General features: G+C 38.4%; 1 long non-coding RNA gene across 1 annotated transcript; it reads right to left on the bottom strand.

The window, feature by feature from the left end:
• Nucleotides 1-11,964: 11,964 nt before the first annotated feature.
• LOC123649850 lies at nt 11,965-24,167 on the bottom strand. Its single transcript, XR_006739160.1, has 3 exons — nt 24,147-24,167; nt 15,701-15,913; nt 11,965-13,382 (listed from the first exon to the last, which is right to left on the bottom strand). It is a non-coding gene; the product is annotated as an uncharacterized LOC123649850 (long non-coding RNA).
• Between the last annotated feature and the right edge of the window lie 1,532 nt (nt 24,168-25,699).

Raw genomic sequence — 25,699 nt, 5'->3', positions numbered from 1 at the left:
AGTTCCCCATCTTGGAGTCACATAGGTATTCATTCAAATCCCCAGCAGCTACTTAAAAACTATGTGGATTTTGGAATATGCATTAAATATTTTTGGTCACAAAAGAAAACAACAACCTTAGCAATATAAGCAAAGGTGCTGGGGTTTCTCATTGAATCCAATAAATAGTTGAATACTCAATTCATGAGAGGCATTAGAACCTGGGCATTTCCAGGAACTTCAACAATTGAATTTACAGGAACTTTTCTCTGGAATTTTGCCATTAAGAAAAGTCTCAGTTGTAGTTGATTGTCACAGTTGCTCATATGGAAGAGAGGTTGACACTCTGAAGAACATCTTGTTAAGATGAAGATATTGAGAGGAAGCTTGGTTTACTGATTCATGTTACCTTTGGGCCATAAATTCAGAAGTGGTAAAGGTCAATTGCATATATATATATTTTTCTTTTTTGTTCTACAACTAATTAGGTTTTCCTCCATCATAGCAACCCTCAGGTGCCCACTATGTAAACTTGTCCTCATTGCCGATCATCTATTTTTATTTTCTTTACTGATTTTGTGTCCTAATTATGTCTAAAATACCAAATATTTTCAAATTATTTAATTCGTCCCTCCAACACCTGCAAAGAAAGCCCCAGCTAAAAAGACAATGCCTTCTCTCCCAAGGAGTTGAAGATAACCAGGGTTCAGCTTAAGATACTTTAAGATAAAAGCCATAGTAAGCTCTTGTTTAAAAAAAAAGCAAGACAGCAGTCACCACACTGGCTTGTGGTCAGAGAGCTTCCCATTGTTTTGTAGTTCTCAAGAGTAACCAGGAAAGTACTAGGAATACTTGAGTTCATATATTTTTAAGCCTGACTGTTTGTGATCTCTATCGTGCCCAGCTATCACTGACACAGAGAGTGTCTTCTTTTTTTCTGTAAAATATGAAGAAATGTGTACTAAGCAGTCCCTTCTGTGACATGAGGTAGAGAGAGAAGACAGTGAGATATAATGCTGAGAGCACATGGATACTCTTCTCTGCATCATAAAATAACTTTATTCATCTTAACAGAGGCAAAAATAAAGACTGATCATGTACATTTCCACATTTATGATGCATTCTTTTAAAGTTGCAATCTCAGGTTGAAGTTGGAAATCTAATAAAGTTAACTTTCATTACTGCTATCATATGCCTTTGAGTAAATCTTTCATTCTTTCACTCCCAAAATATTTCTTTCATTTCAATAGCAGATACTGAGTCAGGCAGGGCAAATTCAAGACTAAATAAACAAGAAAGCCACCGATAAGTCTGTAAAGAACAGACCATTTTTTATGCTATCTTTAAGCAAGATTTTTATCCTTTCCCTTTTCCGTTGTGACACCTTGTTTGTTACTGGTGCTGAAAGCCTATTATTTCCACACGTTGGCTAAGTGCAAGAAAGCAAGGTATTTAAAAAGGTCATTAGCATCTTTCTAATTTGGTAGTTATACAAGTTGACTGCAGTCCTTGTCAGTTCTTTTCCTCTGGTTAATACTACCTTCCTGAAGTCATTCTAACCAACGATTCAAGACAAGGTGTTACAATATCAAGTCCCTGCAGGTAAGGAGAAAAATGAGGCAGCCTGAGTATAACAAAACAGAGAGAACATCGGAAACTGGAGAGTGTATGGCCATCAAAAGTGAGCAGAAATTCAAGCCCAGTGTGTGAGATCTTTCCATTCTTAAAAAAGCTAGAATTCGAAGCAATAGCTAAAATGTCCCGAGTTTCAATTGTGGACAAACTATTTTAAAAGCATTAAACACTTTGTTCATCAAACAAAATAGATCGTTGATCTCAATTATATTCAAGAACTGAGTCTGGGATTTCTGTGAGCCAAGAACTCCCTGAAAACAGGCAAATGGTTTCTGCTTTCTTTTTTTCCCCCACAAACCCCACCAGAGTGGGTTCACAGTTGCCCTTCAGGAGAAACTGACTGATCATGAGATGGACAGCTCCTATCTAGGAACAAAGCATAATAAGATGGAAATAAGCCATTATTACACAGTCTCCTGGTCCACTCCTAGACTGGAAGTCAGCTAGCATTTGCCCCTCCCTGGCTCAGTGATGTGGGTTCAGAGGGGAAGAAAACTCTCCTCCCATTCCATTTTCCAGATGCGTGCTCCTCCTGCCAGTCACCACACACACTCACCTTGGGACTTAATCCATATTCACATGAACCAATTCTTTATTCTATATATAGCAAAGAAAAAATATATATTATGGATAATATATGATAAAATATATATTATATAGTATATAATAAAGAAAATATATGATATATGATATATATGATATATAATACAGAAAATATATATTTATATATATATATAAAATAAAGAATTCATTCATGTGAATATGGATTAAGTCCCAACATCTGCAGTTGGCAAGCTAGAGATACAGGAAAGCTGATAGAACAGTTCCAGTTCAGAGGCCTAAGGGTTCAATACACATGAAAAGCTGATGTTTTGATTCAAGTACCAAGGCAATAAAAATATGGCATTCCTCCTCAAAATAGTCAAGGCAGGAGTTCTGTCTCACATATAGGAGGCAGCCTCTTTGTTTTATTCAGGACTTCAACTGATTGGAAGAGGCCCAGCCCACAACCTACTTTACTCAGTCTACCAATTCAAATCTTAATCTCATCTATAATTATATTTGATCCAGAATAATATTTGACCAAATGTCTGAGCACCCTGTGGTTCAGTCATGTTGACACGCAAAATTAACCATCACAATATTCTCTGTAGAGAATATTGGAGCTGCACAGCATCTGAAGATGTAGTTTGTTTCTGAAAAATTGGGGTAAGGCCTTCATTTCTGAATCTGGTTATTGTGGTATCCTCTTTGTCTGAGCTGTTGTGAAAACTGGATTACCTTGAAGCAGAGCTATCATGAAGGCAGGAAGCTTGGTCTTGTACTGACTATGTATGTAGCAGAGAATCTGAAGTGGATCTATATCTAAGGATATAGGGTCTTGTCTTCCAGATGCTTCACCTGGCAACTTGTCTTTGAGGGCCTGTGTAAGTATGGACTCAGAACCCTCATACCTATTCCACTCAGGTGTTGTATAGCTCTGCCTCTATTCACCACCAGCTTGGGATCATTACTTCCTTGTGCCAGGAAAAATCAGCTAACATTGCAGAAGAGACCTTACAAGCAAGAAGGAATTCAAGAGCACATCAAATAGATAATTTATCATGATCAAGTGGGTTTCATCCCATTGCAAGGATGATTCAACATAAGCAAATCAATAAATATGATTCACCACATAAACAGAAGCAAAAACAAAGACCCTATGATCATCTCAATAGATGCAGAAAAAGCATTCAATAAAAGCCAGTACCTTCTCATGATAAAAACCCTCAACAAACTAGCCATAGAAGGTATATATCTCAAAATTATAAAAGCCATATATAACAAATTCACAGCCAACATAATATTGAATGCGGAAAAGTTGAAAGCATGCCTGCTAAAAACTGGAGCAAGACAAAGATGCCCACTGTCACCACTTCCAATCAACATAGTACTGGAAATCCTACTCAGAATGATCAGGCAAGAGAAAAAAATAAAAGTCATCTAAATCAGGAAAGAGGAGGGAAAACTATCCCTGTTTGCTAACAATATGATTTTGTATCTAGAAAACCCCAAAGACTACAGGAAAAGACTCCCAGTGATGAATAAATTTAGTAAAGTTTCAGGTTACAAGATTAATGTACATAAATCAGTAGCATTTCTATATACTAATAACAGCCAAGATGAGAGTCAAATCAAGGTCTCAATATCATTTACAATAGCTACAAAGAAAATAAAATACCAAGTAATATATTTAATCAAAGAGGTGAAAGATCTCTACAAGGAGAACTACAAAACACTGAGGAAAGAAATCATAGATGATACAAACAATTTGAAAAACATCCCATGCTCATGAATTGGTAGAAACAACATTGTCAAAATGTCCATATTGCCCAAAGTAATTTACAGATTCAATGCAATCTCCATCAAAATACCAACATCATATTACAGAGGTCTAGAAAAAAATAATTGTTTCATTTGGAACCAAATAAGACTCTAAATAGCCAAAGCAATCTTAAGCACAAAGAACAAATCTGGAGGCATTCCATTACCTGACTTGAAATTGTACTACAAAGTTATAGTAACCAAAACAGCATGGTACTGGTATAAAAGCAGAGACATACATCAATGAAACAGAATAGACAAGCATCTAACTATAATCAACTGATTTTCAACAAAGCAGATAACCACATATGCTGGGGAAAGGAAGCCATACTCAATAAATGGTGTTGAGACAACTTGATAGCCACATTCAGAAGTATGAAAAGACCCCTATTTCTAGCCATATAAAAAAATTAATTCAAGATGGATAAAAGACTTAACTGTAAGGCATGAAAATATAAAAATTTTAGAAGAAAACATAGGAAACACTCTTCTAGACATCAACCTAGATAAAGAATTTATAAGAAAGACCACATAGACAAATACAGCAACAATGAAAATAAAGAAATGGGACTTAAAAAGCTTCTGCACAGTAAAAGAAATAATCAATAGAATGATTAGACAACCTATAGAATGGGAGAAAATATTTGAAAACTATACATCTGAAAAAGGGCTAATATCCAGAATTGACAAAGAATTCAAACAGATTAGCAAGAAAAAAACAAACATCCCTGTCAAACAGTGGGCAAAAGTTATGAGCAGAAGTCTTTCAAAAGCAGATAGACAAATGGCCAAGAAATGTATGAAAAAAATCATCAATATCACTAATCATCAGGGAAATAACACCTTACCTCTGTCAGAATGACCATTAATAAAAAGTCAAAAAATAATAGATGCTGATATCCATGCAGAGAAAAAGGAATGCTTATACACTGTTGGTGAGACTGCAAATTAGCACATCTATGGAAAACAGTATGGAAATTCCTCAAAGAAATAAAAGTAGACTTACCATCTGATCCACCAATCCCACCACTGGGCACAAAGATATGTAAAGAACATTGGAAACTAAGAAGGGGTGAGGGTGGGAAGGGGGGTGAATGATAACATTGATTTACAGGTTCACTGTAGTGACCACTATTCTGGTGATGGACACGCTAAAAGTCCTGTCTTAAACATTATACAAGATATTCATATAACAAAAATCTTTTTACCCACTTAATATTTTGAAATAAAAATATTGGGACTACAAATTCCAAAAATAGAATGCATCTGCAAACTAATATATGCACATATACATATACATATTTAGGCACACATACACACTTTCTCTTTACTGATTCATTTACTTGCTTGTGGTACTTTAGGTCATAGTTTTGAACCCACATGTTCATTGCCCAGGTTAATAATGATTTTAGACTGGTCAGTGTTCACTGAGTACACTTTCTAGATAGAGAGTTAATTCCTTTTGTAGAGTCTTCAAAGTTATTTACTTCTTGATTTGGTGGAGATATCTTACTTCCTTATCTTTATAGCACTTTATATTAACACTAGACACTTCATTTTAGAAATGGAGATGATTAGGTATTTACAAAAGGTAAGTGATTTCCCTGAAGTCTCACAAGCAGTGGAGACTGGAACTGTTGAAACAGTTATACAACTTCTATCACACATTTTTGGGGGATTAGTTGAGAACACACACACACCCACACACACACCAGAGTAGCCCTTTTACTTTGTACGTGGCAATCTTAAGTTAAATGCTAGCACATAAGAGGCTGGGGTGATACATCCATGGATGTAATTTTAAGAACCTTGGGAAAATCCTTGCTGTACCCACCAAAGAAGCACCTTGCTGATTTGATACTTGAAATGCCTTTAATAAAAAAATAAAATTGTCATGTCATTGTAAGAGATAAAGATTTAAATCCAATTCATGTGTTGCAAATCCACAGAAAAGTCTATGTTAGTATATTAATCATACAACTTTTTACTCAGAGATATAGACACCTAGTTTTAAGCTTGTTAAAGGAAAAAATAATAATTCATCTGAAAAATCTATACATGAGAAATAGCTGGATCTGAGGGTTCAAATTATGTTTTAAGAAATAGAGGAATAACATCTGAATATACTATTTATATTTCTCTCTCCCCTTGCTTTCCTGTGTGACACCTTCATTCTCTGGAAGGTTCTCTCCTCTTGATAGGAAAGGCAATGAGCCTTCCAGATTCACATGACGAGTTACAGCTTGGGGATCTCAGAAGGGCAGAGGTCCTGCCTCTCCTGGCATCTAAACCTCGCTTGTAAAAGAGATCTCTGATTGCTCTGATTAAGAGGCAGGGCCTTTGACTGACTACTACACCCTATCCTTTATGACGTTGTATCAGAGAGCAGCAGTTCTCAAAATGAAGGGTTGCAGGAAAGACAAAATGAGTAACGTTTCTTTAACAATGACTGACATCCAGACTGGAGTTTGAATGAATTTCTAATTCCTTCCTCAGGTTTGGATTTAAAAACACATACACAAAACAAATTTAAAAATCACGAGAAACAGTGCACCCATTGGAGCTAAAACTTTATAATGCAGTGATATCAGGAATAAAGCAGGAGTCTAGGAAACATGAGGAATCAGAGAATCAAATAAAACCAGGTAAGCCCTTACTGTGTTTCGGGCCCTATACGTGCAATCCTCACAACACTGTGACATTCATTTTACATATAGGGAAAAGGGCATCAGAAAATGGGTTTATGCTTCTCAATTTTTGTTTCTTTGCTTGTTTTTCCCCCTAACCCACATATATCTACAGGGTAGAAAGCATACCATCAGAGTCATTGAATAGCTAACAGTTAACCTTAATGCTGCATGTGCATGTGTGCATGTGTGTGTGTGTGTGTGTGTGTGTGTGTGTGTGTGAGTTTGGGGTTGGGAGGGTTCATTTATCTTTTGCTGTGTAACACATTGCCTGAAGGCAATGGCTTAATAGATGGTTAAGTATTCGTGCTTCTGCATGTTGACTGTGATTTCTGTGCAAGTTTTCCAGGTATCCCTTTTGTGGCTGCGTTAGCCTGGGATTGGGTTAATGCAGCCCACAGTGGCTGTGGGCTGCTATCTGGAAACCTCAGTGCACCACGTGGGCTTTCATTCCCCGTAAGGCTGGCCCAGCTTCCTTAGGTGTTGGTCACAGGACAGTGTTCAAGAGTGTAAAGGTGAAAGCTGCAAGTCCTCTCAAGACTTAGCTTTGGAAGTCTCCTAACACTTCAGACAAAATCTGCTGGTTACCCACGTCATAAGGCCAGATACTTTCAAGGTTTAGCGAGTGGACTCTACCCCTTAAAGAAAGGGTTGGCAAAGTCACATGGAAGACAGGGATGCATACCAGCATGGGAGGAAAATATGTCCATATTTAGCGATCTGTCATATACATCAAAGGTAACTCCATCAGATTTCAAGTTTCGGGAAAACTAAGTCCTCCCGATTTATGCTCATTATGTATTAGATCTCTCCTAGATGGTTAAACCTAGATGTTTCTGAGATAAAGGTCACATTCTATTCATCAGACAACACTGGTATTCAGTCAGTGACCATCCATGACCCATCTGGTGGTCAGCAATTCCGTAAACTACATTTGCAAAAACTCAGCTTTTAATTTAGTAATGAACTTATTTATTCATCTTCTTTTAGACTCTTGGCACATCAATTAGCCTTGGGATTGAAAGAGTAAACATAAACATAATTTATTGCTTTGTCAAGATCATCAAACACCACATTGTTGTGCTCAGAACCCCTAATGTAGACTCATGAATTCACAAATCTGACAATTATTTATTAAGGCTATTTGTTAGTGAAGCTGGTTGTACTTTACCTGGAGATTTTAAATGAATAATACCAGAATCTGAAATAAAGGTATTCATAAAGTATTATGGGAAATAATGTTAACGATGCCAGAGGTTACCCAGAGGGTTAGACATAGGCAACATTTCTTAGGAGCTTACTACATGAACTAGCTTATGTGAAGTCTATAATCACCCTGTCAGTTAAGCACTAAGGCTACATGTTTGTAATTTTTTTTCTTTACAGTTTAGCAAGCCTAAGCTAAGCTCACAGACATTAAATAAGGTTCTGAAGAACACACATAGCTAGTAAAGGCTGCACTCAATATTCAAAACCAGAAGATCTGACTTCAAATGCCTCATTTTATACAAACGTTTATAATCTGTTCATAAGTTGGCATCTATTGCATTAGTTATGTGACACTACATAACAAATTACTGCAAACGTAACAGCTTGGAACAACATAGGTGTATTGTCTTGTAGATACTGTGGGTAAAGAGTTCAGACATAGTTTAACTAGGTCCTCTGCTTCAGGGTCTCACCAGCTTGCACTCAAGGCATTGGCCAGCCTGGGTACTCATCTGGATGTTTTCCTGAAGAAGAATTCCCTTTCAGGATCATTCAGGTTGTTGGCAGATTTCATTTCCTTGTGGCTGTAGAACTGAGGGCTTCAATTTCTTGCGATGAACTGGACCTGGACGCCACCCCCAGCTCCTAAAGGCTGCCAGAGTTACCTCCTACGTGGCCCTCTTTATAGGAAGTTCACAACATGGCAACTTGCTACTTCAAAGCAAGCAGGAGAGCAAGAGTGAGTCAGCTACCAAGAAGATTCTTACATAATATAACATAATCACGAAATCACAGAAGTGAACTCCCGTCACCTTTGCCACATTCTATTCTAAGAGCAAGAAACAGGGTGCCTGCAATCAAGTGAAGGGAATTATATAAGATATAACCTCAGGATATATACATGGGCCCACCAGGAATTCTGTCCAGGAAGTTTAAGTCATGGCATTGTAAGCTGATGGATTTTCAGGTGCCACAGGAAATGCACACACATGCACACAGCAACACACCCTTATACTCATATGCACGCACACTCCTTCTAAGCTTCATGAAAACTTTTGCAAAAATATTTCAGTCTGGCATCAAACTGTGGACTTTTAATCCAGAAGGAAATGGCCTCTATCTTCACTACCTCTTAGCAGAAATTTGGTTGGGGAGAAGGAATGGCTGTTAAAACAAGACAATCAATTATGTTTCCCTGAAGACTGAAAAGCAGAAAGACACGCCTTTTCTCAAAGACATCTGCAAGCCACAGAATAGTCCAAAACAAATACTCAGTAAATGGCCCCTGATAGAATTCTATCAGGAAGGCAGTCCTGCAACCCATCAAAAGGTTAATTAGTTCGGCATGTTCCAGAGAATAGAAAACCAAGATGAAGACATCTTGATAGACATCTCCAGGGTCCATCTCATCAGGGCCACTCCAGAACACTCACCAGGGATCTTTCTGGTCTTTGCATCTTTTTTTTCACCCAATAATAGAAGACTACTTTTTGGAGGTAAGGAAACCTGTCCCTCTGTAGTGACTAGGTCACACCAACACTAGGCTTCTTAGGAATAATAAGAAATATGATGAGACTATTGGGAAAGAATAAGATCACTCAGTGATGTGCCCAACAACACTGCTTCTGGAGGACAGAGAAATCGATATTGCAGCAAATCACAGTGTCCTGGAATGTGGACTTTGGAGTCAGGCAGATCTGAGTGAAAAACTTGGTTTCCCACATTCTAGCTGTTTGAGTGTGGACAGATTATTTAACCATAACCCTATGATGTAATCCCTAATAAGAACTCTTCAGATTATAAACAAGAAAAGTCTGGCAACTCAAGGTGGATTAAGCAAAAAATAAAATTAAATATTAATGATTGATTATTAAATATAAAAATATTTAAAGTAAAATAATAAATGAGGAGGTTAAAAAGGTAAAGAGTCTAGCAACATTGGTGGATTAGGCATTATTAGATTCTCTGTTTGTTCACTCTCTTCCCACTGACCTTTTGTGCCCTGGACTCATTCTCCTGTCCCATAGTCATGTTTCCTCCATCAAGAAGATGAGCAAATGCAGATGCAAGAATGCTGCCTATGGCTGCTCTAGCAGAGAAGGTCCAAGGAAGACTTCAGATCACGTGTCCATCCTTTTCACTCCAGGGGTTTAGACTTCTCTGGCTGGCTTGTCCGGGGTCACTTACCAAACCCTAAAATCCAGGTGGCGGGATCCTATGATTGGTAGGTCTATCATAATAGAATTGATTAGTGAGGGACACACACACAAAAAGTCAACTAACCATTACAGGAAGGTTTATTTACTTAAATATTTTATAGATTTTAAAAAAAGCCTGAAGTTTAAAGCATTCAGTAACTTGTAGGTCATTCATATATAAATGAGACAGCAAGATTTGATGTGAGGCCTGATAATATTTATAATCTCTTTGAAGAGCTAATATCAATATACTGTGTGTCGAATTCAGGACACCCTAAAAATAGTAAAGATGTTCCAAACTCTTCTCATCGACTCTAGGAGTGAAAAATATAAGGGATATTTGAATGGAATAAGAAGAATTATAGAAGACTTCTTGTCAGAAAGGAATCTTACATGGATTTGAAGAAAGGTGCAGGATTACCTAAACAGAAACGTAAGGGAAATGCTATTTTTCTTAATTGGTTTTAACAAGAAGACAAGCAAACACTTTGTTCAGAGGTTAAACTTCTAGCTGAAATGCTATGGAATTTAGGCTTAAAGTGAAGTGGGGTCACTTTTCCTCCAGGTGAATTATCACAAAGCTAAGAGGTAACAAGAAGATAAAGCACCATCACCTGCTGTCCCACAACAGAGTCTCAGAAAATTCAGTCGGGTGAGGAAATTTCAAAGTACATTCAAAATTAAAAACACTATTCAAATGGACGATGGTATTATTATCATAACATATGCTTCTTTTGGGGCATGATATGTGCCATTGTTTATTAATACCATTTCCAAAATCAGAGAGAAAATGGGTCTTTATCATAATAGTAGTTTTATAACTTGGTAACAGAAAAGGCAAATTTTGAACCAACTCATTTACCCACAATTTCTATTCTGTTCCTACATATTATTATTATTATTTATTCTGGTGAAGAAAACTTGTGTAATTAGTCTTATGGAACAGAATGCTTATAGATTAAATGCTGCACTCAACACAAGGCTTTGCTTTAATCCAAATTAAACCTATTTTTAAAATATTTATTGCTCTTCAGCAAACAGAGATACACTATTGGCTTCCTCCATGTGGGTTCTTCATTTGTATTCCTTGGCATTGTTTCTCCGGCACCTTTTTTTAGTATAAGCTAAGCAATCCTTTTCACTTTTCCTTGTAAGAAATCTCTCCTTCTCCCAAACGTCTCCAGTCATCTTCACAGCTTTCTTCCTATGTAATTCCAGATAAGAACAGGGCATTGATTTATAGTGAGTCTTCATCCTCTGCCATAGAGAAACAAAACAAAGTGCTACATCCTGTGAATAATTACTTTAGAAAAGAAACTCAGAATGCAGCAGGATAAAGCAATGGAATTCATGCTTCATCTTATTCATTTTGACAGTTGCTGGAATCCAGGTCTAATTGTGCTCCTATTAAAACTGAAGGCAGAGGCTGGCAAAAAAGAAAAGACATATTGTTAAAGCAACTCTCAATGCAGCTGAAAGACTATTAAATTTAGGAGGGCACCAAGTTATCTTCGTTTATCTTGGCTAATTATTGATCAGGAAGGGGGTTCTGAATGATTTTGCATATCTTGAATTATCATTGAATAATTAAATAACCCTCTAAAAACTATCACACAGGGACCCAGTGTTCCCATTGATGTCCCCATCAGTGAGTGTGCAGGGTGACCTGTGGTCTCAGGTCAGCGCTCCCTCTGGAGAGAGGCAAGGAAACTGTGGAGCTCAGGATGTAGGAAATGAAGGGGGAAAGGTCCTCCTTTTCCTTTCACTCCATTTCTCTCTGTGGAAAGAAATTTGTGTGAAAAAAATAATTAGAAGTATTGGAAGGTACGATAGAAAAATATAGAAAATAAAGACAAAAAAGACTAAGTAATAAATTAAGATACAGACTTTTATTACTTAACACCTATGAAGCAACACCCAACACATTTAAAAACAGAAATCATTAAAATTCAAAGCCAAAAATTATCAATTGAAAAGCTTCCAGGGAGAGAGTCTTCAGGCAAGTAGCAATGGGGGGGGGGATTGTTACTTTTCATTAAAATTCTACAGATTTCTTTTACCATGCCATGTAGTACTTTGATACATGTAATTAGTAGAGGTAATTTAAAATATGACTATAAAATTTTTTGAAAATGATTTTGTATGGAATGTGAATTAAGTTCATTAACTAATAATATAAATTTCCACTCATTTTTTTAACTAAGACCTTAGAATAGTAATAATATGGGGAGGTCAATGTTTATTACTCCATTTGTCAGATGAGATTAAAAATATATATATTAGGTAGATATTCCTCCAAGATCACTCAGAAGTCAGGAACTTAATGATTGGAAGAGAACTCAGGTCCCTGACTCTGAGGTCATTGTTCTCCCCATTTCCCCTTCACCAGACAAAAGGGATGTTCACAAGGTACCACTTCCAAGAGCTAAACAATTTTAAGGCAAGTGGCAGAAAGCGAAAAGCATCCTATCCACATCGATACTGACCTAAGATTTGAAATGACTGAACATACAAAGTGATTCCAGATTGTTTTAAACAATTCACCATACAGGTTAAGAGATATTAGACATCAGCGGGACACAGCCCTAACACTGTATGGCTGACAAATATTCCATTCCATTTATCATCTCTGACAGAAAAAGGACACTGGAATTAGTGAACCATAAGTCATGTATAGTGTGGCGATGCTGAGACTTAGGGAGCAGCAGAGGCAACAAATATATTTGTCTCACTAACGTGAGGTCAGAGGTACAGGGTAAAGAAGGATGCAGGCTGGTTCACAACTTGTGCAGATAAATAGCGGGGCCAGACCCCAGCGGCCCAGAGGGCTCTCCCATCATTCATCATGGCTCATTTGCTGGAGAAGAGGAGGCATCCGTTCTATCCAGGGCTTTCCTGAGTGTCTTGATAGTTGTGAAGTGCAAAGCCTGTTGCAAGGAGCTGTCTTGCAGGGATCGGTGAATGCTTTCTTCTTGGAGATTAATTCAGAACGCATCTGTGCATTGGCCTCTCTCTCTTTGTCTTTTAATAGAAATGAGGCTTTTGGAGGAAAAGTCAGGGTTGAGGACCTTCTACTCTGTGTCTGACAGCCATCTCCTTTCTGTGCCTCTCCGCACAGGTCCCATCCTGGATTTACATGACTTTATGAAATTTATACTTTTAGAAATAATTTTATTACTATGGCTTCTGATGAAAACTTCCATGGAAACATAGTTTGACGATGCCATATTCCTCTCATTCCCTTACAATCCAGTTTTCCACCCAATCATCTAATAGAGTGAAGAAAGGAAGTTTGGTAGCTGTCTTGGAGCTAAGATAAGGAAAAATAAGGAAAAAATTATTATCCTTTATTATCAATATAGCATGTGGGTACGTGCACACACACACACATACAAACATACTCACACACCATGTCCCATTCTTAAGCCCCCACCCTCAAGAGAAGTGGTATGAATCTCCTTTCCAATGGAGGGCTCAGTTATTCATCAGCTCACCAACCTCTCGTTGGTATCCATAGGCTGTGGGTTGCTCTAAGTTCCAAATCACAAGAAAGACTGTGTGTGTGTGTGTGTGTGCGCGTGTGTGTGAGGTGGGTGCTTGTATTGGGATGGGTAGATGAGATAAAACCAACAAATGCCCTTCAGTTTAAAGCAACATTCCTTTATGAAACAAGTTGTCACCCCTTTGTATTTTGGTAACCACTGTCAGCATCTACTCATTTGGAACCAACACTGATAAGTAAAGAAGACTGGGAAAAATTTCAGTAGTTTTCAGGGGAACAGTCAGAGGTGATGAATAAAGCAAGCAGCTGTGAGCTTTTCATTAGGGATCTAACTGCAACAAGAAAAAGCAGCAATTATTCCACACAGAAAGCCACTCGCAGACTATCAGCATATTTTTGCCATCTCCGGGCATGGTGCAGACGACAGAGCTATGTAAAGCCACAGTCCGAGAAGCACCACGTGGGGAGGGGAGGGATGGGACAGTGGGCAGAGAGCACAGGCAGGGGAGAGAAAGAGGCAGGCTCAGGGCACATGGAGAGACAGACAGCAATGGCATTGCTGCAGACAAAGAGAAAGGCAGGCCCAAGCCCAGGGACGCAGGGAGGCCCCAGAGTTAGGGCAACTGTTGCCCACTTCAGTCATTTTGGTAATACCTTACTGGTTTTGACAATATTCATAGTCCATCTGTATTGTTATTGTTTTTAATATTTTCTTTAAATCAAATCATTTGAAATATTTATGTAAATATTTTACTAGAACCACCTATGAAAAGCCAATATCATTTTTATATTTAAAAAATCAAATTAACAGTCCTACAAATTATATGATTGCATGCTAAATGTTGATGCCCATGGGGGATGGGCAGATCTGAGCCTGGGGCTTCCCACTACTGGGTATCTACCCAAAGGAAAAGAAATCATTATATCAAAAAGACATCTGAACTCGAATGTTTATTGCAGCACAATTCACAATTGTAAAGGTATGTAATCAACCTCAGGGTCCATCAATTCACAAATAGATAAAGAATATGTGAGAGAGAGATATATACACACACATACACATACACACACACCATGGAGTACTACTGAGCTATGAAAAGGAATGAAATGACATCTTTTGCAGCAATTTGTATGGAACTGGAGACCATTATCCCAAGTGAAGTATCTCAGAAATAGAAAAACAAACACCAAGTGTTCTCACTAATAAGCTGGAGCTAAACAGTGGTTACACACCTGTATGAGCAGATGTAAAGAACATTGGAAACCAAGAAGGGGAGAAAATGGGAGGGGTGTGAGTGATAAAACTTACCTATCTGGTACAATGAACACTATTCTGGTGACAGGCACACTAAAAGCCCTAACTTCAATCCATGTAACCCATGTAACAAAAACATTTGTATCCCCTTAGTATTTTGAAATTAAAAAAATAAAATCTAAAAAAAATTTAAAAAATCAAGAAATTTGGTGGCTTTTTTTCCCCCAAACAAAACAAGACAAAATAAAACTTCAGTGCTGACTCTTGGTGGTTGAGAACAAATTTATAGACAATATTGATGCTTGTCCTTCATTTAATGAAAAACAAAAATCAATAATATAGCACCAGTCAACTTGGAACCTGAGTGTTAAATGGTACAACCTCATGAAGTGTTAAAACATATGTAGAAGTGGGGAAAACGGATAACACATTTTAATTGTAGCTTTTGGCTTGGAACTGAAAAGATATATTTTTCTCCCACCAGGAAAGGCTTTCATTTCATACCTGTTTTGGAGAGCTGGCAATAATTCTAAAGGAGATTGCAAAGACTGTGACTTACTTTGTCAATTCCATAACTGCTCTTGGATCTGAGGAATAGAAGTTCAAGGCTCCTTTTAGAGCTCACTGGTTTGGTGTTGATTTTCTAATTTATTTATTCATAAGTTATAGCTTTCCATTTATAAGTGGTATTTGCAATGGCCTGAAGCACACTTTTGCTTCTAAACCTGCCAGGGCTGCGTTTTATCACTCTTCAGTCTCTGGGAAAAGAGTTCAAACTGGTTCTGTTGAGCTACAGCAAAGGACAGCTCTGGATGTGGATGTTTTGAGGGAAGGTATTTTTAGTTAATATATTAAAATGAAAACCATTTACCTTTAATATTTTGTTTATTTATATTGCATTTAAAACTTCCACTGCAGGTTGGTACACACTGGGCCAGCGGTTCTCACTTATATGTGTGCCATGATCCATGTGGGAATTTTGTTCAGAAAGCAATTTCCCAGGCCCCAACTCCAGACCTGCTTTTTCAGTGAGCCTGAAATCAGGTCCAAGAATTTCCGTATTTTCCAAAGTGAGTCTGCTGGGCTGGAAAACATATGCTGAGTAATAACACATTAATCAAAACTCTCTGATTGATTTATTAATATTCTGTGCATGACTTGTTGGTCAATTCTTATTCCTTTCTTCCACTGACCCCAACTCCCATTTTAACCCCCTAAACCTGCTCTTAGTCCATTTGGGATAGTTAAGCTGGACACTACTATAAAAGTCCCCCTATAAGAATAAAAACACCTGTCTCTGGTTCTCCTAGTAATTAAGTGACAGTGGTAGAACAAGTAACAGACACAGACTTAGAAATAAGAAAAAGAAACATTATGATCTTGTTTCGTCATCCCAACAACTTGAGAAGGTCTACACTACAGCCTATCACAACTCCTTTAACAGTTGAGAAAACTAGTGTTTAGAAAAGTCAAGGAACTGCACTGATGTCAGAGAGGGGAGTGGAAGACTTAGGAAGAGCATAGGGTTTGGATTCTATTATATGTGGTTGTTTCTTGAGAAATCAGTGATCACTGAGAAGCTGACTATGCTAAATCACATGCCCTTGGGGAAAAAATAACAACAACAACAAAAAAGAAACAAAAAGTTAGGATTTGTCACCAAAGACAGGGGGAAAGCCATTCTGATGTAAGGCATGAAAACATCAAGGTGAAAACACGAGGGTCTAGTTTCTCCTTTACCCACAGTCCGGCTACGTGGGAGACGTGTGTGTGTGTGTGTGTGTGTGTGTGTGCTTTACCCACAGTCCGGCTACGTGGGAGACGTGTGTGTGTGTGTGTGTGTGTGTGTGTGTGTGTGTGTGTGTAAGCGACTACCAGAAAAGGAAATTAGAGTCTTCTCGATGCAGAGAACAGCTGAGTCGGTGCTGATCAAAGGCTGACATCAAACATGCGGCCTCAATAATTAAACCTGCTGTCTGTAAACCCTCATTAGCAAGCAGGAAGGATGATTATGAATTCCTCAGGTCACATGTGTTAACTCTACATCATCCTAATTTCCAGGCCTCAGTCACTTTCTGCCACATCCTTTCGCTGCTTTTCAAAATCAATTTGCAGTTTAATGTTGTGGGGTCTGCCAAAGAAGTTAGATTCTGTCACTGAGTTGCAAGTAAAAGCCCTCAGTATGTGATTTCATTTTTGCCTACAGTCAGGCTATGTGGGAGAAAGGGTCCAGTCTAGGGATGTGTTTGTGTGTTTGTACATGTATGCGTGTTCATGTAAGAAAATTCCAGGAGAGAAGATTAACCTCATCTCCGTGCAAAGAACAAGTTGAGTGGGTGGTGATCAGAGGCTGACATCAAACATATGGTCTTGAAAATGAAACCTGCTCTCTGTAAACCCCTTGTCCACAGGAGGAAGCTTCATTATGCGTTTCTCAGGCCATGTGTGTTAGCTGCATGTTGTTCTCATTTCTAAGCCTCACTTTCCAAACACCCTTCCCTTGCAGTCTCAGATTTAATTTGCAATTTAACGCTATGGGATCTGCCAAATATGGGGTCTTCGTGGCCTCAGTCACACGGAAAAACGGAAAGCATTTCGTGTAGGAAACTTACTCCTCAAATACAAGCAGTATTAAGCCATCAGAATGAAAGAAAGTCACATTTCATAAATTTCAAGTTTAATCTATATGTAAATTGAGCTGACATTCTTAAAAGAATAATAATTCATGAATATTGATGTTTACACTGCTTGGAAATTTTTTATTAGGTTAGGTAATGATCTAGATACAAACAACATTCCTGTATTTTACAAAAACAGGTGTTTGGTTGTCTGAAAAGATACAGAAGAGAGACTAATCTCTTGCTTTCAGGGATACAAAACCACTGAAACCTTTCCTGAGCTATCAAAGAGCTGTGATACGAAACAGAAAGCTACCAGTTTTCACTAATTTATATTATATTTTTACTTAGAAAAATGTAACATTCCTCCAAGTGCACACTTTTTCTAATCACTATACTCTAAATAAAAATAAAAACTGAAAACAACCAGAAACAACTGAAATATTGAGATTTTTCAGACATAGAATTATGTTCCCAGAACCAAGCAAAAGATCCTTTTATTCATTGTATCATACGAGTCTAGCACATTGATTGTGATGGAGTTATCCATTTCATCAATAGGCTTCTGATAAATATTGTTTAGAGGAAAAGTCTCATGTTTAAGAGCAGCTATCAGGGAAACACCAAATGCCGTATCAAGTAATTCCAATGGTTTCCTAACATAGTATATTAAAGCTTTTTCCTCATTTGTGTGAGCCTTTTTCTCATTCATGTAACAACAGACTGTCCTCCTGTCATCAGTTCCTTGTTTTGATTCGTTTTATCTTGTGGCTACGGCACCCCCTAGTGCTTGTTGTTCTACGCTTCGGGAGCCAAAGGGGAGAAACGGTGGAAGGGACAGGACTGCGTCTCAGAAGCCGCCATCCAGAAGGGACAGACATCACTTCCACTCACGTTCACCGCTGAGCGCTAATCACATGCTTATACCTGATTCTCAGTGTGCTTCCCGCATGGCCACACACTTCCCAGCAAAATAATGTCACTGTGAAAGGGGCCTGCACACGCTGGTGGGCGCCTAGACCTGACAACAAGCATCACAAGATCTTTTCTAATATAACCACTTTCAAGCCTGGCAGTGGATCAGCATCTTCAGAACCTGGAAAGTTTATTCCAAAACACACATTTCCTGTCCTCTGAACTAAGACGCTGTGATTTAATAGGTACGGTAGGGTCCAGAATTGTCCTACCCAGAACTACGGAATTCTAATTCATCATCTCTCTCTAGTCTGAAACACAACCAAATCCACACTGAAATGTCCACTTTATTCTATAACTTGATTTTTACATCAAAAGCCTGAGTTGAGGTCCATGCATCTTCATTTAAAAAAATTCCTTGGAAAATAATAACGGGTAGCCTAGACCCCCCTGCTTTTTTTTTTTTGACTGTTTATTAAGTGCCACTAAGTGTTCTAAAATCTCTATATAAGTTAACTTATTTTGGTTTATTTCATTATTTTCTTATTTAATCCTTGAGAAACCCAACTAGGTAGGTATTATTATGTCCTTTTTACAGAGAAAAATGGAGGCACAGGAGCATCAAATTGCTCAAATTCATTCTAGAAAATGTCAGAGCTGATTCAAACCAGAGCAGATGGACTCTAGAGTCTTCATCTTCCTCACCACTCTGTACCCAGGTGATTCTGAGGCATATTAAAGCCAGAGAACCATGGACTCATGAGACAGATACTCAGAGGATTCTGATGTAAGTAGTTCAAGACACACTTTGAGAAACACTGAAATAAATTATTTTTAAAGTTTCCTTACTTTGACTTTCAAACTTATATCCTCAATGTAGATATCTGATCTGAACTTGGAATCTGCACCTTCAAATATCTTTTCCACACGTCATAATTCAACTCTTTATGGCCTAGAACAAATGCAGAAAATTCCCTGCTAATTTCCTCCAGTGCTCTCTGCCTCAAGAAAGGGGGCCTCCTTTCACACAGCTGAGCAAGTCTGGAAACCTGGAAATCATCCCAATATGTCCCTTTCCCTCATTGTCACCTTTTGCTGACATCATGAGTGACGCCCATCACTCACCTACTACATCTCCCACTGACTATCCCCCCCTTCTGCAGTCCACACTGTCACCAGCTCCCCGGGACTTTGGCAATAGTTGGCATCTTTTCTCCCACTTATCCTCCCTTTCACACTGTGGCAAGAGTAATCTTTTCAAAACATAACAGATGAAGCGAAGCCCCAGATGCTTAATATTTTCTAGAAATCTCTGTATGTGCCACCCTTAGTGCACTCAGCCTGGGTCTCAGCTCAGACCACTGTGTCCCAGCCCTTGTGCGCCAGGCATGTCAACCTGCCTTTGGTGCTTCTAACTCCTTATGTTCCTTTTTCATGGCTCCCTCAGGCTGGACCCATCAGGGGAGCATTGCATAAATTACTGGATAACTTCAGGCTCAGTGTCTCATCTATAAAATGGGAACAAAACACTAGATCAGTTGTTAAAACTATGAAATAAATTTTCATAGTTTCACAACACATTTTAGTGTTCCTATATTATGTTCAAATCTTTTTAGATAGCTTCTCATAATCTTCATATTTAAACATATTAAATGATATATTTCTTTTCACCCTTTGGCTAGCTGCAATTTCATAGAATCTCAAGGTTAGATATGTCCTTCAAGAAATTTATCTTATTTCAGAAATTCATTAAAATAAAATCGTTACATACATTGCTGTGAAGAATTCTCCCTGCAGTTTTTACTTACTGTCTAGTTAACGATATCTTTTAGAATGTGGCATCCTTTTCAAATGTAGGTGTTGGATGGCTATAATTTTGAAAATTACTACTTTGCTCTATAATCCATTTAATGAGTTAGTAAAAACAATTAATGGAATTTACATACTTACTTGGCTCTGACAGGGAGAAAAAAAGAGAAGATTCCAAATAAATGAGCAAGTAAAGGAGCATTAATTAGCCTGTAATTTGTAATAGCAGAGTTCAGTGCTCAATACTTTGAAATTAATTGAACTTTTATGTTGATGTATACGGTAAAAGCATAGCCAAGTTCTTATTGAGATAAGATGAATATTACCCTAATAACAACTCTAGAGAATACTGATTGTTGAAGGAACAGATACATATTACATAAGGGTTATCAGTAGTATGATCCAGCAAGAAGAAAAGACGTTATAGTATTATTAATATATACATGTGATAGATGGAAGGGCAGTGAGATTCCAGAGAATGTCAACAGAAATGAGGGCCCAACAACACATACTGTTATTGCATTATTTATACTAAGTCTAGATTTGTTTCAAATTTTATTAACATGTTAGTCATGTTATGTTTAAGGAAATAAATAATTATTTGAAATAGGAATTGGAGAGCCCTTGGCATGCAATGAATACATTTGAAAACACATCTTTAAGAAATTGGATGATAACTATTAATATTTCAACTGCACAGTCTGGAGCATAGTGAATTCCTTTTGGGTGGGGATGGTGGGCTTATAATTGTCTGCTGTGCTCGTTATAAATAGTTCTAGCCGGTTAAGATTGTAGTTAGTTTAGCCCTCGGACTTGTAGGTGTCCTGAAATGTGTTAGGTGATGGAACTGAAGCCTGCAGAAGGGCTTTTAGTGGACCAGGGGCAGAAGTGAAAAGACAGGAGTGCTCAACTTTATCCAGATGAGGGAAGATCAGAAGCACTTTTACACAAGAGCAGTGGTTGCTCTGAACTTTGCAGAGTATGTATTTTCTGGGACAGCAGAAAAGAAACAGAATGTCAGGCTATAGATGCTGCACAGGCAGCAAGTCTTAAAATAGCCAGGAAGTTCCTTACCCTTTCTAATCCTCAGTTTCCCCCTTAATAGATGAGAAAATACAACACAGTGGCCAAGAATTAGTTCTATTTCTCACGGCAGATAAAAAAGCTCTACCACCCACTAGCTGGGTGAATTTGCACAAATGAATCCTCTAAGCTTCAGTTTCTACATTTGTATTAAACTTTCTTCCTGTCTTTTTCCTTCCCTTCCTTCCCTTCGAGGTTGGCAGCATGCGGACTGAGGGAATGGGAGGGATTGCAGAAGCAATAATGTCACAGTGGGGTCCGGAAAAGGCGGCAGGAAGAATGGACCCGTGAATGGGCGGGGCCCCCAGAATGAGCAGGCAGAAGTGGTATGCCGCGTGCCCAAGAGACAAGGACAATTGGAACTGGAAGCATCACTGGGAATTTATCGGGGAGGGAGAGAAAGAGATTGAAGAGGGAGAGATTGTGAGCAAACGTTGGCAGATGAACAATTTGGAAATTCTGGATCAAGGGGGTAGGTACATGGCTTGTTTGCATTCTTCTTGTAACTTCTTTATTAGTTTGGATTTATTTAGAATAATATTAGGGGAATGTGGATGCAGAATATTCTTTCAACTTTTCCATAAGTATAAAGTTATTCTGTATAAATTTTAAAAATTGCATTTGCCCCTGACATACCTCCATTCCTGTCTGAATTCTCTCTACAGCATTCTTTGTTGTCTTATATAGCATGCAATGCTTTAATTAATTTTTTTTTGCTTTCCTTCACTAGAATATATGTTTGCAAGGTCAGGGATTTCTTTTTGCTATTTTGTTGGCAACTGTGTTGTACCCCCAGCAATTTGGACAAAGCTTCCCAATAATAGGTATTTTAAAAAGTTTTTGAGTGAATGAATGATTGCATGAATGAATGAATAAGTGAATCTATAATAAGGTGATAATAAGGAGATTGGCAAAAGTTTACATTATTTGCACATATGAAATACTTGGCACAGTGCTCAATAAATATTAGGTATTTTTACTAAGTAGTTTGGTATGGCTACAGTTTCCATTGTGCAGTGGTAAGAGATTAGACTGAGGCCAGAGACAAGGCCAACATCAGGAAAGAACTCATAACCACTAAGGAGAGTCTTAGTCAGACTTCTTTCCATAAATGTCCCCAAATTCATTGTTGAAGTCCTAATCCCTGGTACCTCAGTATGTGACCTTATTTAGAGACAGGGTTTTTACAGAGATAATCGAATTCTAATGAGATCATATGTGCGCCCTAATCCCATATGACTGGTATCCTTATTAAAAAGGGGATATTTGGAAATGGACTCATACAGGCAGAACACCGCATGAGCATGAAGAAGCCACCTATAGGCCAAAGAGAGAGACGTGGAACAGATTCTCCCCTCACAGCTCTCAGAATGAATCAACCCCGGGAAAACCTTGATTTCAGACTCTTGCCTCGGAAACTGTCAGGCAATACATTTCTGTTGTTTATGTCACCAAGTTAGTGGCGCTTTGTTATGGCACCCCAGGAAAGCAATACAATCCCCCTGGCAGTCGTCTGGAGATGAAAGGGGCAGTGAATGACTAAAGCAGGACAAGCTACTTAATCCTTCTGAACCCCAGTTTTCTCACATACAAAATGGAGATAATACCCACTCAGCAAGACTCATTATCCCATACGAAAGGAAAAATGTCAAAATGTGTAAGAAAGAGGATGATAAGTATAAAGGACTATGAAGATTAAGGCACGGTGTGGTAAATACATAGGAGTTCTCTTAGATTTATTAAATCTTCTTAGAATATTCATCACAAGTAAGGCTCTCTGATCCAAAGGAAAATACTGTCAATAGCAAATTACCCACCCGTATTCTAAGGAGAAGTTCCCTCCTGGGAATCATTTCCAATTGTTAATGGACCCATGGACAGAATGTGATGTGGGCAAAGAATGATATCTCTCGGGGCAAAATGGTATTTACCTTCCACAGAACAAATGAAACATGAAAAAAAGTCTACCCTGAAAAATAACTGTCGGTAAAAGTGGGGGCCAGCCATCTTGCAGCATGGTGGACACAGGTGATTGAAGGGTCAGTGGATGAATGAAACTGCCTGAGGGAGACAAGATGCTGGAGACTAGGTTGAGGGCCTGAGACCCTATGAATTCAGTCATTTTGGGGAACTGAATGGATGTGACACTTGCAGCCTGAGGTAGCTCCAACTGATCAGTACTTTAATCTCCATTTTTTAAATTAAACTAATGGAAAACGGTCCCTTTCCCAAATCTATTAGCACTTTACAAGTAAGTCTTTAATGGAAACTCAATAGCTGAATACTCTCATCTTTTAAGGAAAACAAATTGTTGACAGTTCACTTTAGATTGAGCGGTGTTGGCCTTTCCCTTTGCAAAGCTGAGAACCTTGAAATTCCTAAAATAGGAGTGTTTGATGTGTGTCGGTCTTGTATAGGATAATGCAAGGCCATGCCTTCAGGAAAAGATGTAGGCTGTGAAATGGTCACAGGTAAGAGGAGGCAGACGTACCCTGTGGTCGCTCTGAACAAACCAGGTCCAGGGAAGTCAGGTAAGAAAAGAAGAGCCCCTTGGGTAACAAAGTGGCAACGTCCAAAGGATCTGGGTCCTGTGCCCACTACTGCCCAGGAGAAATGAACACTTGCCTTAGGGCAGAACTGGATGTGGAGAGACAGGGTCCTCAAGGTGTGTTTTGAAGTCAGAAAGAGAGTCAGATCCTTACCTGGATCTTAATCTTACCTGAGGCATGCAAGTTGTCAAGGATCCTTATAAGGGGGCAGTATGATATAATGAGGAAAATATACAGACTTAGGCTCCAATCGCAGATGAACCACTTTCTTACGGCTATTTTAATTTGGAAAAGTTACGTGGCATATATGACTCAGTTTTTATTTAAGTATTTGTTTACTTACTGTTATTCAATTATTGCGAAGCTTTTTGTGGAGACCTGGAAACACAGAAAGGGATATGTTTTAAGTGGCTGCCTACAGATGGCTTTCAACAGTTTGATATAATTTCTTCCAGTTATTACATTGTATAAATAAACACATTTTGAAAAATTACAATCACATGTACAGACGTGTGTGCATGTGTGATGCAGTCTCCTGCTTTTTCCCCACTGGATACTATATTACGACCTGCTTCATGTCATCCAATAGTCTTCTAGACTGTAATCTGCAATAGTACAATGATCTATTACATGGATATACTATTATTTTTGAAAGAGATTTGGTTTTTGTTAGACATTAAATTTAATTACTTTTATTTTACTTTAAATTTCTGTTTACTCTCCATCTCCTGCAGTGGTGGTGGGGAAGCTAACACCACCCGCTGGGGGATTTGATGATCCAGTGTATGTTAGTACATGTGCTTCCAAAGTGAGCACGCTATGGTGCATATTAAATAGAGGCCAGTACATACAGTAGCAATTCCATTAATTGCTTTCCCCTGTCTATAGTTTTACACCATTCCCTTCTGTCCCTTTTTAAGGGGATGTTTACTAACCCAATGGATACCCCTTTGGTTTTAATTATGCCCAGTTTAGTGTCCAATGACTTATAATTAAAATAGCCCAGACATACAGAGAGAATATGCCAGCCTTACCACTGAGGGGATCAGCAGAAGCAAGAGAGAGAGAGCATTGAATTGAGGGGAAGGTCAGGTAAGGCATCCTGCAGGAGGTGGCATTCATAGCAGGGTGAGGCTTTCATACATAGATATCAGTGAAGAAATGCTCTAGGAAGTAAAAAACAGCATCAACAAAGGCACTGTGGTCATCAGTTGTAACAAATGTAGCTCTCCAGTGGGGGATGTTGATGGTGGGGGAGATTATGTGTGGGGAGTGGCAGAGGGTTTATGGGAACTCTCTGTACTTTCTGCTCATTTTTTCTATGAACCTATTTAATGTCTATTTAAAAGGGAAAAATACAGTAATAATAAGACAAACTTCAGAGGCTGCAGGATTCAGACACTACTCAGAGGAAGTAAGAGTACAGGGATTTTTGAGAAGGGGAATAAAATTTTCAAGCCAAGAAAAGGCATGGCTTTTGGGAGACTTCTATGCATGCAAAAGGCAGAGATTGCAGGCATGGACAGAGAGGGCGGTGACACCAGGGAGGTCACTGCAAGAATCTGAACAAAGGGGTGAAGTTTACCCATTTTACTGAATGACCTATGGGAGCCAAAGTCTTTCCCTCCACACAATGTCCATATCAAAGAGAACATCCACTGATTTTCTTTCTCATAGGACTGGCTGCTCTGCAAAGATTGTCTTATTTCTTCAGATAAAATTTTTGAAACTAGAAACTACTGTCTTCCATATGAATCTACAATGGCTATTTTCCTCCAGGAAACAGACTTGTAAAGACAGCTTGTCAATGGTTGCTTGATCAGACAGTGAAAGCACAGCCATTTTCAAAGTGTTACAACAAAGTGCAGTTTTTCACATGCTTCCCTGCTCCAGGCC

Source organism: Lemur catta, chromosome 14, assembly GCF_020740605.2.
Source record: "Lemur catta isolate mLemCat1 chromosome 14, mLemCat1.pri, whole genome shotgun sequence".
Taxonomy (NCBI): Eukaryota; Metazoa; Chordata; class Mammalia; order Primates; family Lemuridae; genus Lemur; species Lemur catta.
The sequence above is the reverse complement of the archived record's forward strand: the minus strand, read 5'-3'. Positions and strand labels throughout refer to the sequence as shown.